Here is an 18408-nt window from a genome sequence, read left to right as displayed (position 1 = left end):
CCAGAGGGTGAATCAAATTAAATCTCTGTAGAGGAGCCCATGGGGGGTGGGGGGAGTGGCCGGGTCCCCGCCCCCGTGCCCCCCACCACCACCTAGGACAATGGCTGGGGGACCAGAACGCCTCTTGGAATCAACTTGTGTCGCTACTTGTGCCATTTCTAAAGGATACTTTTGACTCCTTGCCTGTCAGGGACAAGGACGTGGCACGGATTACTTCTCTGCACATATTAGTTAAAAAATCCAGCTGACTTCAGAGTTTGTCAATATCAGGAGAGGTAATTAACTGTTTTGAAAGAATCCGTAATGTGGGACTTTGTAATGGCATCATTTGGAGTCAAGTCACAGATGCGGCGTGTGGAGCCACACTGTAATTAGGGAGAAATGCTGTACAGGTTTTCTACTAATTAGCAAATTATGCTGAAAATAGCATCAAGCTAATTAACAGTTATTATGGCATTTTTGAAAGTATGACTTTAATTAGCAAAGTCCTGACGTATGCAACTTCCAACTTGTCCAGAGAAACACAGGACATGATCAAGAAGCTGCAAAGATTATTAGGAAGAAGTCAAAACGCGGGGTGGGGGAGGGCCCCGCCGGCCGGCGGATGAAAGGACCTGCCTCCCGGCCGGCGCTGCCAAAACCGCCCCGGCCGGCTGCCGGATGTCAGGTGGCCGCGGCGGTCATAACAGCCACCATGCAAAAACAAGTCCGAGCTCAGCTGGTGCTGCGAAGATTCACTTATTCTACTTGAATGCACATTAAAAGAGCGACTGAATGAAGCCAGGCAACAAGACGGAACCTGACAGCTCCGCTCCTGGCCACACGGCCGCCCGGCAGCCGGCCCGGCCTGGCCACCGCCCGCCATTCCGGGCCCCCTCCGAGCAGCTGGCTGCACCGGCCTGGCCGCCGAGGAGCAGGCTGGGCCCCGGGGGGCCCTGCTGTCAGGGTCCCTGTCCCCGGGCGGGCGGGCGGGCGGCGAGCGGGGGCCGGACTTTGCCGGAGTTGGAGGAGCCGGTGGCGAGCCCGCCGGAGGCGGTTCACTGCTCAGCCTATTAGCTCTGCTGACCTTGCCCCTCCTTTGTCTCTGGATCTTCCTCCGCTGCTCTCCCTCTCAAGCATCCCTTTTGTTGTCTCCGAGGACGAGAAAAACGCCTGCTCGTCCCCAGCAGCACCCCTGATCGGGTGACACGCCCAGCCTGTGGCCACCTCCAGCCCCGCGTGAGCCTGGCAGGGGGGGGGAGGCGACCATTAAATACCGCGCAGAGGCGCTGGCAGACAGGGAGGCCGGCCCGCACGGCCACCCCAGGCCTCCGCTCCGTGGCCTGTCCTTCAGCACGGGAAAGGGCCTGGTAGCCAAGTTCTGACACGGCCACATATGGCCTCCTCCATCAATCTGACTAATCAAGCATCAAGGAGGCAGAGCCAACCTAATTGCCAGCATCGCCCGTCTCAGCCCACGCAACCTGAATTGACAGAAGTCTGGGAGGGGAGAGGGCCGTGCTGGGGGCCAGACAAAGCCGGGCCCGCCTCCAGGTGACGTGGGGCCCACGCCTGCGGGGACACTGGTCCCCCACGGTCACCCAGTGCCACTCCAGCACCACTTCCCTGTTCTGAACCGATGGGGGTGGAAAGCGAGCTGAGGGATAGGGAGTTGGGGGGTCCTGGGGTTACACTAGTGACCCCAGGGCCTTTGCAGGAGGAGAGCAGAGCCCCCCAGTGCCAGCTTCATGGAAGGGGGTGCTGGGAAGCCCAGGGGCACACAGCCCCTGCTCCCATCCCCCTCCCCCCCCCCCACACCTGCAGACTGGCTCCCCATAAATGCAGAGGGGCCAGGCAGACCTAAGGTGGATTTGGGGGGGAGGGGTGCGGAGGGGCAACGGCTGCATAGGACCTTCCTGGGAAAACATGGCGGATCGACGCACAATCCTCCCGCTGGAGCCGCAGAGCCGGAAATTGTTCCCGGCAGCCCCGTTCCTGCCCCACGGTGCCTTCTCGAGGGCCCTGAGTGACAGCTGACATTCTCCTATTTATTATCAAGAAGTACAAGTTTTGATGTTATCTGAGTGGAAAAACAGCCCAAATGTCAAAGTCTGAATATTTTCCCCCGTTTCTTTAAATGACATCTTACTTTCCCACGCTGATTGTGACGGGGCCACTCGTGGCTGCGCGAGCACACGGGCGGCGGAGGGCAGATATCATTGAACTTGGTTGGGGTTTTGTGAGGCGTCCTCCCCACGCCGCAATTCCTGCCCTTTTCCCAGCAAGGAATCTCAAATAATTCCGTTATAAGTGGCGAAATCTGGGGCTGCTTAGCAGAAGAGGGCCCAAGCTGACCCGGCGCTGTATTAAATTTTCATATGAAAAGAGGACTTTCACACACGCAGCCAAAAGGGCAGAGCTCAGCGCGCCTGTTGGGCGGGTGGCGACGCGCGTTTCCTAGCTCTGCGTGCATAAAATGAGCTGCAGTAGGTGTCAGTAATTAAACGATCATGTTTCAAAGTCTTGACAACAGTACAGAAGCGAGAGAACAAGACGATAATTTCATTAGTCTGAAGAGCGAAGTCATAATTAGGTGCCTCTCACAGAGTAGAAGTCACGGACAAAAGGTGCGGCTCCCGCCCGGCCGAGTCTGCGGCGCAGGGATGAAACCCAAGCCGGGGTCCCCGGGTTTATGGGGTTCACCCTTGGGCAGAGGACTGCCAGCAGAGTCTGGCCCGAAACAATCAGGCTTTCTTTGGGGAGGCTGAGAAAGGAAATGATCTAGGAGCGGCCTGAAAAAGTGGGTAACAATGGGATACGGTGGGCTATTGTTACCGGGGAAACTGAATTCCCTGCCTTGTTCCCGGGCTGAGAGCAGGGCCGGGGGGCAGCGGGGGGGGGGGGGGGGGGGCCGAGCCCCAAGAGGATGGCACTCGGTCCGAAGCTCCCCGGGCCTCCCTCCCCCGTCCGGGTCATGATGGATGTTCTAAACCGACCTGGGTAAAGGAGCATCTATTTAAAACTAAACTGTTGGGATGGGCACTTCATGGAACCATTAATGTGCAGTTTGATGTTGCTGTCAGTTTATTCATCTCTGTCTTTCCTCGCTGAGGTATTTGCATATTTAATTGATCAATATGCTCCCTGTTCCTCGCGCACATCTGCCAAGTTGGTCCCAGCCTCTTCCACTCCTCATTTCTCAAAGTGACAGTTCCTGCCCGCCGCCTCCTCCGGGCAGCCCCGCCCCAGCAGCGGGCCCGCCGCCCGCCCGCCCTGCCGGCCGCCTCCGGCCCGTGTCCTATTCATCCCCCGTCCGTCGGGGAACGGACGGCCTCGAGCGTGGAGGAAGCCTTTCCGGCGTGTGATCTGTAAGAGTTCCGCGGACAGATCGTCCACGTGGCTGCGCGTCGCGGTGCGAGCAGCAACATGTGCGCATTGTCTGCCACTCAGCGTCTGTCACTGCCGCCCGCTCCCCGCCGCCGTGCACTGGCGCCTCTTATCAGCGGTGTGTCAGAAACCCGCGCCGCCTTCCCTCCCTTGTTTAATCTTTTATTAAGAGCTACATTGTGAGCTTCTGATAGCAAATGTCCTCCACTTCATCATTCATAAATCGGAGTCGGCATCAATAAGGCGGGGACGCGGCGCCATCCGCCGCCAATGGGAACATCCTAAATTTTCTCAACAAGCTGCTGGCGCTTCTTGATGCCCACAGAGTGCCACAGAGCCCTGTTCGGCGTGCTGGGCGGGGAGGAACCTACGGAAGCCGTTCTCCCGGCCGGCCCCCGCCGGGCTCAGGGTCGGTGATGGCCCACGAGGACCGGCCAAGGCCATGGCCCTCGCCCAGCCAGGTGCTCTCCAAACAGGCTAAAGGAGCCACCCAACCGCTTGGTTAAAACATAAATAAACGAAACTTCCCCGACGAGCCATGCAAAAGCAGTGGCAGCTGGCAAGAGACACCAGGAGGGAGAGTGGGTGTATCCTAGGCCACCCAGAACCCCCAGAGGCGGGAGAGAGCTGGGGGGTCAACAGGCCGTCACCTTCGTGCTCGGGAGCAGGACGGGCTGGCGCTGGGTTCGACGTGGAACCCGTCCTCGGCTCCCGCACTCTTCCGCGGCTGCCGTGCGTGTTACTTCTCTCTTCCTCTGATTGATGTTTTAAGTCTGAGCTGTCATTAGTTAAATTAATTTTCTCTCAAAGATAGCGGGATAAGGTCCGCAAAGGCAAATCTTAGGAGACGGTAAAAATAGACCACAATTTGGAGGAAATTCAGACGTGTTCCCGGCTCTTGTCATCACTGCAGAGAAACGCTTTAATTTGAGATGAATTCCTCAGGAGAAACTTTAAATTAACTTAGATTTAGCTGTGTTTGAGGGATAGCAATTCAAAGCAACAAAATAAAATACCATTTGCTGACTCCAGTGTTTCCATGCGCACGCTCCTGCGTGTTCCTTTTTATTTTCTGCTCAGGCTAAATAAATGCCAATATTCACCTTGAAAGAGTCATCATAAAGTCACTCCCTTGGGATATAAAAATATACTTCTCTCATCTTCCATCCAAACAGTGTCAGATGAAGTTAAAAGACCTGGTAAATGTGCTAAAATCTGCTTATGTGAATTATTTTTTTCCGGGATAACTGAGCAGCCATCACCTCGCTGTCAGGATGCGGGGAGAAAGGCGGCTCTTCTATAACCTAGGCGGAGGGCGCGGATGCTGAGGGCTGGGGGGCTGGGGCAGCTGCGAAGAGGTGCAGTGGGGGTGGGGCAGAAGGAAGGCACAAAAGCACAGACACCAGAACCAGAAAGGGCCCCCCGACACCCGGCCAGGGTCAGGCCCCGGGGAAGCAGGGCCAGGCTGGGATCCCACCTCAGGCCTCCTGGACCCACCGCCTGAAGGCAAAAGGGCCCCCGTGCTTATCCCTTTTAAGAAGTTGAACTCAAACCTCTTTCACTAGAAACACCCATTTCCTAAACGGCCGCCTAGATCGGCTTTGCCTCTGAGAGCAGGCCCGGGGTCCGTGGTGTGTGGTTGCTCCAAGCAGCTTCCCTTTTCGTGTTGCACCTTCCTGCGTCAGTCAACATAACCCGCCCCCATCCTCACGGGGGGGATTGTGCTCACCCATGTCCTCATGCAAACCTGGCGGCCTCGGGAGCGATGAAGAGCAGGCACCACCCAACACCCACGAAGGCCGAGTTCAAGGGCAGGGCCCGTGCACAATTCTTTGGGTAATCCAGTCTCTCTGTGGCACGCCCTCCAGTGAGAACCATTCTCCAACGCGGGGCGCTCTTGACACAGACATAAGTGGGCCCTTCCGGGTCGTGCAGTCAAGTACGTTTGGAGTGTCTCGCCCAAGTGGCTGTGGCCCTCGCGGCTGGGAAGGAGCCAGAGGCTGCCAACGCACGCACGCTGACATCCTCCCGTGACTTACCACCACGCCGGCAATGTCATAATTACGGCGCCTAAACTCGCCCTGTTTGTTTGCAGGCTGGAGGGATGCATGATGGTTTATTTTTATTACAAATATTGATGGTAACTCACAGGCATTTACTTCGTTGCCATTTCAAGTGAAATTGCCCATCATAAAATATCTCTAGAATTCTGATCCTGATTAGCTTCCTGCGCGGGTCCAGGGTGCCATCTACCATTTGTCTTAATTTCCCTTTGCTCTCCCTAACTGCTCACACCACTTCAGGAGTATCTGGAATTTTGTTTTAATTGTACAGCTTTCAACTCCCGCCACATTTCTCTTTGTGTTGAAAGCATCCGGTGATTTATCCTCATTATTGTGTAAATAGGTTTCGGCAGTTCTCAGTAAATAAAACAAAGACTGACAGGAGGAGGAGAGGGAATTTGCTTTCCTACCAATTAGAGTAGCCTTAGGCAGTACTTTTAAGAGGAGATAAATCCTGCAAATCACTAAAATGATCCTGTCACATGCACCAAATATTAAAATCACACAGCGGCGCCCTCGGTACAGCCTGCTCGGGTTTAATGAGTTGGGGTGGGCCTCGTCGCCAGGGCTGCCATGCACAGTTGGGGACCCCTTGACTGACAGCGGAGCTCACGCCCAAACACAGGCCCCCACCCAGCTCCCCACCCAGCGTGGCCAGATGGAAAACTGGAGAGTACGCAGCCCCTCAGCTCCGAAATACTCTCAAGTCCCCTCTTCACCTCCTCCCTGGAAACCCTTCCCAGGATGAGGGCAAAGACCACCTCCCGTGAGCAGAAGCCGCATGCTATCTACCAACAAAGCCACGGCCCCTGCCTGGCCAAGGAGCGGCTGGGACCGCCCGATGGGGGGCATTTGGGGCAAAGAGAAGTCCCCTGGCTTCGTCTGGTGTCATACTGGGTCCTCTACAACAAGGCACCCAGTTAGTGGTCCCTTACAACTCGTTAGCTACGGAGAACACCAAGGACCTGGAGAGGACTTTTTCCTACGGTTCAACTCCTCATCTACTTTCTCCGACTTCGCAGTCAGATGGTCACTCCCAGGCCAAGGACCCCGGCTCCTGGTAGTGCCAACACTTAAGACTGGTGAGTCGGTGGTTTCTGAGGCCCGTTTGGCCGGGGGCTTGGGGCTGTCAGGGACTGTGAGAACCACGTTGGAGCGGCCAGCACCGTGTCCACCGGGGAGCCCAGCTGCGGAAGTCCTGGAGCAGACAGCCGACGGCGAGGCCCAGCATTCCGTGTTTTCCAGTGACTGCCTTCCCTGTCCCCGCTGCGGTCGAATCTCAACTGCTGACACCTACACTTAGTACCCGGAGCAAGGACGGCTCGCTTGTTACAGCGTTTTCGTGGGAGTCTTTATGAGAGTGTAACCACCTGCACGACGAGAATTCCCGTAACCTGAGACCTGAGCCGGTAATGCATTAAAACAGCTCACGGCACCCAGGCCGTCTACACAGCAAGAACCAGTGTGGGCCAGGCGCCCGCCAGGGTGGGGCAGAGGGGCCAGGGCCCCCACTGCTGCCCCCCATCGCCCCCCCCCCATACTCGGGCCCAACAAGCCCCCGTCAGTATAGTTCACACCCAAGGCGGGGGCCTCCAGAGGGGTCGTGGGTGCTTCTCTGTGAACTCTCCACCATCGTCTTCCATGACCAAGGAAGCAACACAAGGGACTGAAAGACAAATGATTCCCGGGCTCCGATGACAGTCACAGAGGCGGCTCACTCTTTTCCTGACATCTCCGTTCGCAGCCTCCCATAAAGCTCCACCCACGGGCACTGGGTGACACCTGCCGGCTTTGTAGGTCAGAATGACCGCGCACTGGCATTCACCCATGGCTCCACCGAATGCTGTATGCCAGGGCAACACCAAAACCACCAGGTCAGCTTCCCACAGAGTGGTCTCCTGGCACAGGTGTTTGGGAGGCCCTGGCCCCTGTGACCGATGAGCCAGAATGTTCGTCTTGAGCAGCTGAGCTGATTTTTTCCAGGCTTCCTTTTCACTCGCCTGCCCGCGAACATTTGCGCTCCGTGCTACATTCTGTGAATGAAGAGATTCCAGACGGCATCCCACCCTCACAAAACGTAGACTAACTCCCACTGAACAATGTCAGGGCGTCAAGTACTGAACCTGCTCTATGAGGAAATGCCATAATATCTGGTGCCTTGTTCACGGGGCCCTGGCCGGGTGGCTCCGTGGGTTGGAGCACTGTCCCGTGCACTGAAAGGCTGTGGGTTCGATTCCCAGTCAGGGCACGTACCCCAGGTTGCAGGTTCAACCCCAGTCTGGGCACCTATGGGAGGCAATGGATCAATGTTTCTCTCTCACATGGATGTTTCTCTCTCTCACCCCTTTCCTCTCTCTATAACCAATAAATATATCCTTGGGTGACAATTTTTTTTAATCCTATATAATAAAAGTCTAATATGCTAAGTGTCCAGTCATCCGGACCAATCAAAGCATAATATGCTAATGATATGCTAAAGCCACTCAGCCGCTTGCTATGACGTGCACTAACCACCAGAGGGCAGATGCTCCGACTGGTAGGTTAGCTTGCTGCTGGGGTCCGACCTATTGGGACTGAGCAAGATGGGCTGGACACACCCTGAAGCCCTCCCACAGTCCCTCCCCGGCCCCGATCGTGCACCAGTGGGGTCCCTTGGCCTGGCCTGCGCCCTCTTGAAAACCGGGCTAAGGGACCCCCCCCCCCCCGAGTGCACGAATTTCATGCATCAGGCCTCTAGTTTCAAATAAAAATAAAATTGTTTTTGGGCCCATTTCTCAGTCCAAAATGGTTCTTCAGGTGGACAAACATCCACAGTATTGGGTGAGGAGTACAGGAGGGGGAGGAGTGCTGTTGGGCCTGGAGGCGAAGGTGACACTGGTGACAGTGACGTCCATGCCCTCACGGGTGCTGAGAGGCACTGTCCTGCTGCCACGGGGGCGGGGGGTGGGGAGGGCATTAGGCAACAGGAGAACCAGGTGACACTTAGTGGCATCTGCACTGCTGTGAAAGTTGTCACAGGAATCACAGAACATTATTGCTGAGGGAGGACTTGGGGTCAGAGTTCAAACTACAGTTCAGGTACAGAGGCAGAAGCAGCAAGGCCGCCAGCTGAGCCCCTGCCGCCTTCCCTCTGCTCTTTCATCCCGAAAACCCTGATTCAATGCCCACGGGCTCCCCAGGAAATCGCTGCTACCCCCAGAGAGGGGTCATCCACCTACTGACTGGACACGTCTCCTTACCCGGCCGAGGGTAACACCGTTCCTGGAAGGGTGTTAGACACTTCACTGTTTCCTACTTCAACCCAGAATGACCTTCCCCAACTCATCTCTGAGGGTGCTCAGCACCCCCATCTTCATAGTCCAGGTCCCCAAAGCCCTTGTGTCCCTGGGCTGCCCCAGGGTCCTCTTTCCCCAACATGTTCTGCCCTGTGTTTATCTTGCCACCTCCTGCCAACCACTAAGGCATATAAGGGTTGTAGATATGGAGATGGATGGGTGGATGGATGGATATAGATACCGATAGATCGATAGATAGATAGATAGATAGATAGATAGATAGATAGATAGATATAAATCTATAGATACAAATCCATAGATAGACCTTTATCTTCCTACATATTTATACCTATCTCTACATCTACTAGTATGTGTATATTAGGTGTACTTGTTAATAATGGCGGATTTTGTTATCAAAGAAAACACGATAATTTCAAGAGAAACATCAAAAGTGTTTTATTCAAAGTAATGTCCATCGCTAGCTACACATTTCCCCCATCTTTCAGGTAATTTGTGGATACCATCCCAATAGAAGTTTTCTTGTTTTGAGGCAAACCATTCAGAGACCCAATTTTCCACTTCTTCGTATGTTTTGAAGTGCTGCTCAGAAAGTGCGTGTGCCATCGATCGGAACAAGTGGTCATCTGAAGGAGCAAGGTCTGGTGAATACAGCGGGTGGGTTAATACTTCCCAGGCAAGATCTTCTAACGTGTCTTTAACTGGTTCTGAAGTGTGTGATGGTGCATCATCATGAAGCAAAATTATTTTGCCGTGTCTTCTGGCACATTCTGGTCGTTTCACAATCAAAGTGTGGTTCAAATGGATTATCTGTTGTCAGTAGCAATCAGTATTAAGGGTTTCACCTGGTTTTAGAAGCTCATGTTACACCACACCTTCCTGATCCCACCAAACGCAGAGCATTGTCTTCTTTCCGAAGCGATTTGGCCTTGCAGTCGATGTTGATGGTTGACCTGAATCAACCCATGATTTTGTGCATTTGGGATTCTCAAAATAATTCCACGTTTCATCGCCAGTCACAATTTGATGCAAAAAAGACTTTCTTTCGTGGTGTTGAAGCAACATTTTACTGATGACTTTTCAGTTTTCCATTTGTCATTCATTCAGTTGATGTGGCACCCATTTTCCTTCCTTTAAATTCTTTCCCATTGCTTGTAAATGATTGGAAATTGTTTGCTGAGCAACATTTAATCTTTCTGCAAGTTGTGTTTGAGTTTAACATGCATCTTCATCAAATAATGCTTGTAAATGTTGGTCTTCAAACTTTTTCGATTGACCTGGATATTCTTTGTCTTTCACATCAAAATCATCACTTTTAAAGTGTTTAAACTAGCGTTCACAAGTATCTTGAGATAGAACATGTTCACCATAAGCTTCCTGAAGTATATGATAACTTTTTCTTCAAAATAAAGTAATGAATTAAAACTTCCTGCAAATGCTTTTTTTTGGCACAAAATTTGACATTTTTAAGTGTAAAAATATCTATGATGTTAACAACTTCAGCAAATTTGACATATGAAGTTTTGAAGCTTGCTGTCAATACAACAAAATAGCATACATATCAAATCACATATATATCAACATATGTATAACTCCATGTATTGAAAAAAATCCGCATTATTAAGCAGCACACCTAGTATATGTCTATAGAGATGTATATCTACACCCATCCAGTCAGCGTTCCTTCAAAGCAGGAACCGTGTTTTAACCACCTTGCCTCAAACTAATGGATCTTCAATAAATATTTCCTGAACGAATAAATGAATGCATAATTAGTTATTCCTCAAGGAACAGAAGTGATTCCTTAAATAGCTCCCTGTATTGCAACTGCTGGGTTTTCACTGCGTAGGGAGCAGCCCCGAGTCTATGATGATGAAATATAACTGCAGAAAAACCAAAGCCATCCACAGGACGAGGGTCCCACCACACCATGAAGTGCAAAGACCCCGTCTGTGCCTCCCGGGAGGGGGAGGAATCCGTTCTTAAAAGGAAGTCCCTTTGGGGTGAGGTGACTTTAGACTCCAGGGGTCCACCCTCAGCTCTCCCCACCCTCGTCCTTCAGGTGACTTGGGGCTGGAGACAGCAGAGAGCAGTAGCTCTCTCCTGGCCCGAAGGACACCCAGCGGGCCACTGCAGGAGCCTGGCACGTGCCAACCACTGTGGAGGTCACCGCCACTCGTGGCACCTGAGAGTGAGCTTCGGGGCTGGTCCCAGTGGACCTGCAGGTGTGCGGTGCAGGCGTGATTTCCAGAATTTAGTGAAGGAAAAATTGTAAAGATCTCAATCATTTTTGCTATTTTTTTTTTAATTTTGATTGATTTCAGAGAGGATGTGAGAGGGAGAGAGACATAGAAACATCAATGAGGAGAGGGAATCATTGACTGGCTGCCTCCTGCAAGGCCCCCACGGGGGATGGAGCCTGCAACCCGGGCATGTGCCCTGACCAGGAATTGAACCGTGACCTGCTGGTTCATAGGTCGACACTCAACCACTGAGCCAGGCCGGCCGGGCAATTTGTGCTATTGATTACATATTGAAATGATAATCTTCGGTCTCCATGGAGTTAAATTAAAAACATTATTTTTTTTTTTTTAAATATATTTTATTGATTTTTTACAGAGAGGAAGAGAGAGGGATAGAGAGTTAGAAACATCGATGAGAGAGAATCATCGATCAGCTGCCTCTTGCACACCCCCTACTGGGGATGTGCCCACAACCAAGGTACATGCCCTTGACCGGAATCGAACCTGGGACCCTTGAGTCCACAGGCCGATGCTCTATCCACTGAGCCAAACCGGTTTCGGCAAATTAAAAACATTATTAAAATGATTTCACTTAGCCCGGCTGGCGTGGCTCAGTGGTTGTGTGTCGACCTATGAACCAGGAGGTCAATGGTTCGATTCCCAGTCAGGGCACATGCTCAGGTTGTGGGCTCGATCCCCAGTGTGGGGGCGTGCAGGAGGCAGCCGATCAATGATTCTCTCTCATCATTGATGTTTCTATCTCTCTCTCCCTCTCCCTTCCTCTCTGAAAGCAATAAAAGTACATTTTTAAAAATAAATAAATAAATAACATTATCCCACTTGTTCCTTTTACTTTATTGATGGGGCTATGAGAGAATTGGAAACAGCATCTGCGGCATGTCCACAGGCCAGCTCTGAGAGGGGCCTGGTGGTCCAGGGAACAACCCTTGACCCAGCCTCCTCCCCCCACCCCACCCCCACCCCCAAACCCGAGGAAGCAAGGATGAAGGGAGTCCGACATCACACAGGTGCCACGACAGTGGCCATGCCCCGCCCACCTGCCCCTGGAGACCAGGCCACTCGCTGAGAACCAGGGCATGGGCCTCTCCAGGAGGAGGCAGGGCCCCCCCCCCCCCCCAGGCCCGGAAACGCACAGAACCGCCTCCCAAGCAGCAGGAGCGCCGCCCCGCCCCGTAGCCAGGGGCCGCCCCGAGGTGATGTTTGTTTCATTAATGCCCCGCTCAGACACTCCAGCACTGCTCACATCCCAGAGTGATTCCGAAAGTGATTTCCACAATATGATTTACATACCAGCCGAGTGTAAATTTAGAATAATTTGGCCTGAATGATCCTTGCTAAAATAGATGGCCACGAGAAAAGGCTGGCGAATAAAAGCAGCTTTACTCAGAATCTAAGCAATTTGCCGGGGAACACAAGAGGCTTTTCCCCAGATTATAATTTAAACTGTATTAACTGTCAAGAGCGCTTTTGAGAAATATAGATAACAATTCAGATGCAATCGATAGGGAACGACAGTTGATTTTAAAGCTTAATGCAAGACAAGAAAGAAATGACTGGGCCGTCAGCTCTGGAAGAATAAATTTGTTTTGTATTTGATTTTTGTGTTAAATTTATTACCGCCAAGAAGAGCTCTCTTTCAATAATATTAAGAACAAGATTGTGAAATTGCAACATGCTCGTCTCCCACCGTTTTCACAGCATTTCTAATATACAAGGGTGCCCCTGCTCAGTACTAGGTACCGATCCGATTAAACTGCGAAGGACTCCCCTAAGTTTGGGTTTCTGGCCGGGCTGGGCTCCCCGTCGGCCAGCTCCCGGCCAGCAGGATGCCCGGGACGCCCTGAAGTGGCCTTCACAATAGGCTCCTGTTTCTGCCGGCGGCGCCCCGTGGAAGCAACGTTTTGCAAAGACGTCCGGCGGAGGCTGGCCTGTGTGATGGAGCAGGGTTTCTACAGCCTGTCAGAGTCAATAGAAGCTTTTTTCCAATCCTGTCAAAATGTCCAGTGTATATAATCTTAGGGTTTGATGTTCCTTCTGCGCAAGGCCACGAGAAACTTCCCTGACAAATACCAGGGAAAAGAATTTCCCTCGAAGCCCAACTCTATTACACTCCCATCCTCCCGCCGCGGCTGGGCGGCCGGCGCGGCCCTGGGCACTCAGAAAACCCACCGGCGTGGCCAGAAATGAAATGATGAAAGTTGCCACAGTTCAAACTTATCCATACTTCTCACTTATGATATGATTGATTTTCCTTCAGAGCGCTCCACTCCGGGGTTGTCTCCCTGCTTTCTCCGCTGTGGAAACGGCTAATGCACACCGCCGCCGCCTGCCAGAGGAGAGGGGGCGGCTGACAGGCCCGAGAACAACAGAAATGAAGGCGGATCAAATTTGAAAGTGGAATTTTCCATCTGTCAATCACCTTTCAAGGAGGCCCATTCACCGCCAATCAGGAGGTGCGCCCGGCGAGGGCGGCCCCGTTGGCGTCCGGGTGCCACGGGGCCCCTTGGCCTCATTAATCAAGATATTAGCTGAGGATCAGAGTTGTGCACAGATACGCGGCACCAGCTCACACGGCTCCAGGAATATTCTATCACGCTTCTCTCGGTGCTATCGATAATTTATTATTCTGAATTAAAACAAATGGTCTCCTCTTCAACCGAATCTGATTAGGTGATGACAAAATCCATTTCTCCGGCCCTGGTGATGGCACGCAGCACACACCCCTGGCCGAGAGGCTCAGAAGGAAGGGTGAGGGGCTCCTGCATGAATAATGGAGGGTCACCCCAACCCTTCCCGGCCACAGTGCCAAGATGCCTCAAAACACAGCCAATTAAGGTTTATTTAATTATTAAGGTTGAATAAATAACAGCGAAACATGTTAAAAATCTTTCCGTTTCAGTCGATCATAATAAAAAATTAATGAGACTGGATAGAGAGCCATAAAAACTGATAGACTGCGATCGTGAATTATAAATTGGTATTGATTTTTTCCTTTGCAATAACACTCTCAGGTAATCGCATGTTGTCACATGTAAAGTGCACTTTCCTGGTGGAGACTAATATTAACTATCAAATATAGATGAGACGGAGGCATTTATGACACTTCAGATTTCACAAACAAAAAGCAAAAAAACACAATTTGTGGAATAATAGCAGCGCTGAGCAGAGAATCCTAGGGTGTTTATGGGAGCCGGCCGGGACCCCACTGAGCCGTGAATTCATAAGACACAGTTACCTTATTCTTCTCCTGCCATTTCTCCTCTGATATGTTACCTTGTTAGTATCACTAAGAAAAGCATAAATATTTTTTATTATATGTGAGGCTCATCCTGTCTTGCTTAATAGACAGGCCACATGGAGTTAAAGCCATATTATATGACCTGGTGCAGAAGTGATCATTCAAAAACCCAAAGCACATATTTTATGCCGCCTGGCTTTATTAATTCTAAGCCCCCAAGAAATAGCGGGAGGATTTTCCAGCTTTCTGTTTATTGAAGTAGCATGGAAACAAATAAGACGTTTCCCTAGGCCAGCTCAGATAAAGTGGACAATTACTATTGGCATTCCACATGTAAATATTTAACACTTCACAGCTAGTTTGCACCTAAATACCCATTAGATGTTGCTACAAGCCTGGACACCGGCTCCCAGCAGAGCTCGGCGGGCCGTCCGGGGCGATGGCTATTGGATTAGGGGGAACACCAATCTCCTTCTACACAGCGCTGGGAGGGACCTCGGCCTGGACGGCAGGGGATGGACCTTCGGGGGGCGGCTTCCCTGAGTGAGTGACACAAACCAACTCCTCCAAGGGAACTCAGACAAAGCCAGGATTGGGCACGGCCCACCGCCGCGGGCCCGGCTAATTGACAGCCTGTCACTGCAGTTCGTTAGCGGCGTTGATCGGATTCCCCTCATTTGGGGAAAAACATAGAGGAGATATGGTGGACAGGGGCCAGCTCTGAGCGCACGTGGCTGCCCATCCACGTCCCGCGCCCGCCTCCCTCCGCACCGCCCGCTCTGGCACGAACGCCGGGACGCACAGCGCCACCACCCTTTCGGGATGGGACTGTGCCAGCTTGCGATCCGTACACACACAACGCGCACGCCAACCCCTGGCAAGTCCTAACACCACCCCGGCCGCCGCTTTCAATAGCTTCTGCTCCTTAAAGACACAATAGGAGAGTATTTTTGATAAGCCAAGTTCAGTCAGAGCCTGACGTGCGGTCACGGCCGGCCCGCGCTGTTCTTTCTGAACGAAGAGCGCTCTTTCTCGGGGGCTTAGCCTTTCTTGGCTGGCGGCTGGACTTGGAAACGCATGGGCTGGCATGCCTTCTCCTGGAAGATGGCTCTTCCCCCTCTAACCTTCCCAAGCGCGGAGGAAGCCGCTGCCCGGCATGCGGTGCCTGCGCACGGCGGCTCCGCACCGACAAGGCTGGACATGTGGGGACCCCGTCTCTACCGCGGCCTCTCCTGCAGGAAGCTCATGCCCTGTCCACGGCCAAGAGGATCCCCAGGCTCTTGTCATTCAGACCAGGGGCTCATCTCTGGACACCCGAGGTTTACCAAGACATCACTGGCCACCGTAAGCAACTGTGATCGCCGCCTCCCAGGGGGCCTCGGGCTGGCCCGGCGGGCCTGAGGGTGGCCACCTGCCCACCGTGTCCATGGTGCTCTTGGAAAAGGAACAGAGGCCACTAGACAGGGCACGTGCGTGGTCGCCCTGGCTCTCCATGAGCGGCCGCGGGCTCCCACACCCCTGGCGGGCAGCGGCCCCAGCAGCAGCCAAGCCTTCAAAACCAGCCCAGGAGACAGCCGGGAGGTTGGCGGCCCCGCGGGAATGCGCGTGCCAGACACCCCGTCCACGCCTGCAAGGCCCCGTTCTGGCGGGGGCCCTCCAGGGGACACTCGGCAGCCAGGGACCCTCCCGGGGGTCCAGTGGCAGCCCCAAGCCCCGGTGGAGGTCCCAGCAGAGCGGGGGGTCCCGCTGAACGGCGGCCCCCACCCCGGGGCTTCTCCAGCCTCTGAGAGCCCCGCTCCCAGCCCTCCCCTCGCCACGCTGACCTCCACGCTCTGGAAACAATTACTCCTGGAAGGCCTGTCAATATCATTATTTTTACAAGAAATCAATACGCCTCACAAAGTTAATGGGGGATTCAGGCAGGGAGCGTTACCTCCTCACTGTCAGGGCGCAGGCTCCGCTCGGCTCCGATGACAGATCTGCCGACACCCGCAGACAGGAAGGCAGCGTGGAGAGGAGGCCCGGCCGGCGGCAGGCGTGGAGGCCGTCAGCCAGCGCCGTGCTAACGAGCCCGCCCGGGGCGGTGTCCGCTCGGCCGCCGGGTCAGGGGCCGCGTGGGCACAGACCCCGAGCTCTGCTTGCGGGAAGGGGACACGGAGCCCGACAGGGCCTGGTGCCCCCTCTGCACGGGGACCATGACTTGGTTTTACCTTAAACACAGACTATGAAATGCTCAAGTCCCCGGGCCAGGCCGGGGCCTGAAGGAAAACAGCATCCATTACCGCTAAGGAGAGAGATCGCTCCTTCCCCATCCCACCCAGCCCAGCACATGCTTTCAGAGTGAAAACAGAGTGAGATCAATAAAGTTAAATGCACTCACACACACGGGCGTGCGTTCATACAGTCACACACCAAGTCAGAAATAACTACGTTCACCAACCTAAAATCCAGGCTGAAGAGGCCAGAGAACCGTTCCCCCACCACCACCACCAATTTGACCGGCATACACCAAGTCTCAATGAAAATGCCTTAATGTCGCCATTCACGGCCCTCGTTTTCTCTTCAAAACCACTGGGTTCGCTAACTGTCACCCTGCTCCTGGTGCACACCCACTGCCCCGCCTCGCCACGCCTCCTGCCAGCACAGTCGTACGATTAAAGTGACGAAGGTGTCCCAGGTATGGGCCTTAGCCTGCTCTAGGCCACACTGAGGCTTGGCCCTAAACGTGTCCTAGGCCAGTGGTCGGCAAACTCATTAGTCAACAGAGCCAAATATCAACAGTACAACGACGGAAATTTCTTTTGAGAGCTGAAAACCGACTTCTGCGCATGGGCCACGAAGTTTCGATCGCACTGTACGTGCGCGCCCACACGTGGTATTTTGTGGAAGAGCCACACTCAAGGGGCCAAAGAGCCGCATGTGGCTCGCGAGCCACAGTTTGCCGACCACGGTCTTAGACCAAGGTCCCCCCACGCAGCAATACACCTGGCCACAGACTTGGCCACTGGGTGATCACATGGTCAAGGGGGACGGTCTCAGAATTGTGTTCTCGGTGTCACAGCTGGGCACACCCACTGCGATCGGGCACAGGTGCCTCTAGGCCACGGCTGCGGGGAACTGGGCTCAGAGACTCTGGGCCCCACACCAGCGCGAATGCTGGGTCCCGGGCGTCACTGTCCACGGCCCACCCCAAACCCTACGCCTGCCTTCCAGGTCTCTCCACCTGCAGGTCCGGGGGCCCAAGGTCCATCCGTGCCCCACTCCCACACCAAACGTGTTAGCGACCACAGCTACGTGTCACTTGGGTCTCCAGCCCCTGGAGCCAAAGCATGGGGCGTTTTCTGTCCTTGCAGGGCTGAGTCCTGGGCCTTGGCTTAAAGGATTGTCCTCAGTTTACCCGGCTGACCTGCCCCGCCCCCCCCCCCCCCAGGCCCTGTCCTGATTCTTCCTCTCATTCCTGCTTGGCCCCATCCCCTTCCACAGTCACTTCTCCAATCCCATTCCTGTTCCAACAGCATCCCGTTTCAAAACCCCCACGTCCACCCAGGCCCTGGAGGCTGGGCAAAGTGTCTGCTGGGCTCCAGGAAAAGGTACCCCCACCCCCACCCATCCCACCCCCCGCAGCTGCTCCACCCTCTGTGGAGGGTCCGGAGTGAGGAGGTTCAGGGGGGTCAGGAGGGCTCTGCCAAGGTCACACAACAGCAGGGACAGACGGACAGCAAGCATGTTGTTAGAACCATGCATGCCTGAGTAGTGAGTGTCAGGGAAGACAGTTGCCATGAGGATTTGGGGGGAATGGTAACCATGAGCTCCTACATCGAGGCACCTCAGAGCACAGCCGAGAAACCCGGGCCCAGAAGCCTGCAGGCGCCTCCCCACACACGGAGGATGCTCTGGGGGCTGAGGGGATCTCTGCAAACAAAGGGATGAGGGGAGTTTCAATAGGGCCTCACGGGACACGTGCTCGGGGCTGCTCCCGGGTTCTGGTCACGTGATCTCAGTCCCCGGCACATGCCGACAGTGCCTGGGCACCCGTGTCTGCCCGTGCATGACAGCCCGTGAAGAAGGCACGTGAAACGAAGGGGTGCCAGCCCAGGTCCCGCAGGGGGAACGGGCCCAGGGCTCAGAAACCCCACCACAAAGTACCAATGGGGGATGGTCCTCCCGCACCAAGAATTCCAGCT

The 18408-nt window shown here is 53.9% G+C and overlaps 1 protein-coding gene across 2 annotated transcripts in view; it reads right to left on the bottom strand.

Annotated features, from left to right (window-relative positions):
• EBF3 (EBF transcription factor 3) overlaps window positions 1-18408 on the bottom strand; it is a gene marked incomplete at its 5' end in the record, with an annotated part of 116245 nt that overhangs the window by 56119 nt on the left and 41718 nt on the right. The gene's annotated exons all lie outside the window — the stretch shown is intronic.

This window comes from Cnephaeus nilssonii (genome assembly GCF_951640355.1).
Source record: "Cnephaeus nilssonii genome assembly, chromosome: 16".
In the NCBI taxonomy this organism is placed as follows: domain Eukaryota; kingdom Metazoa; phylum Chordata; class Mammalia; order Chiroptera; family Vespertilionidae; genus Cnephaeus; species Cnephaeus nilssonii.
This window is presented reverse-complemented; position numbering and strand designations above follow the sequence as displayed.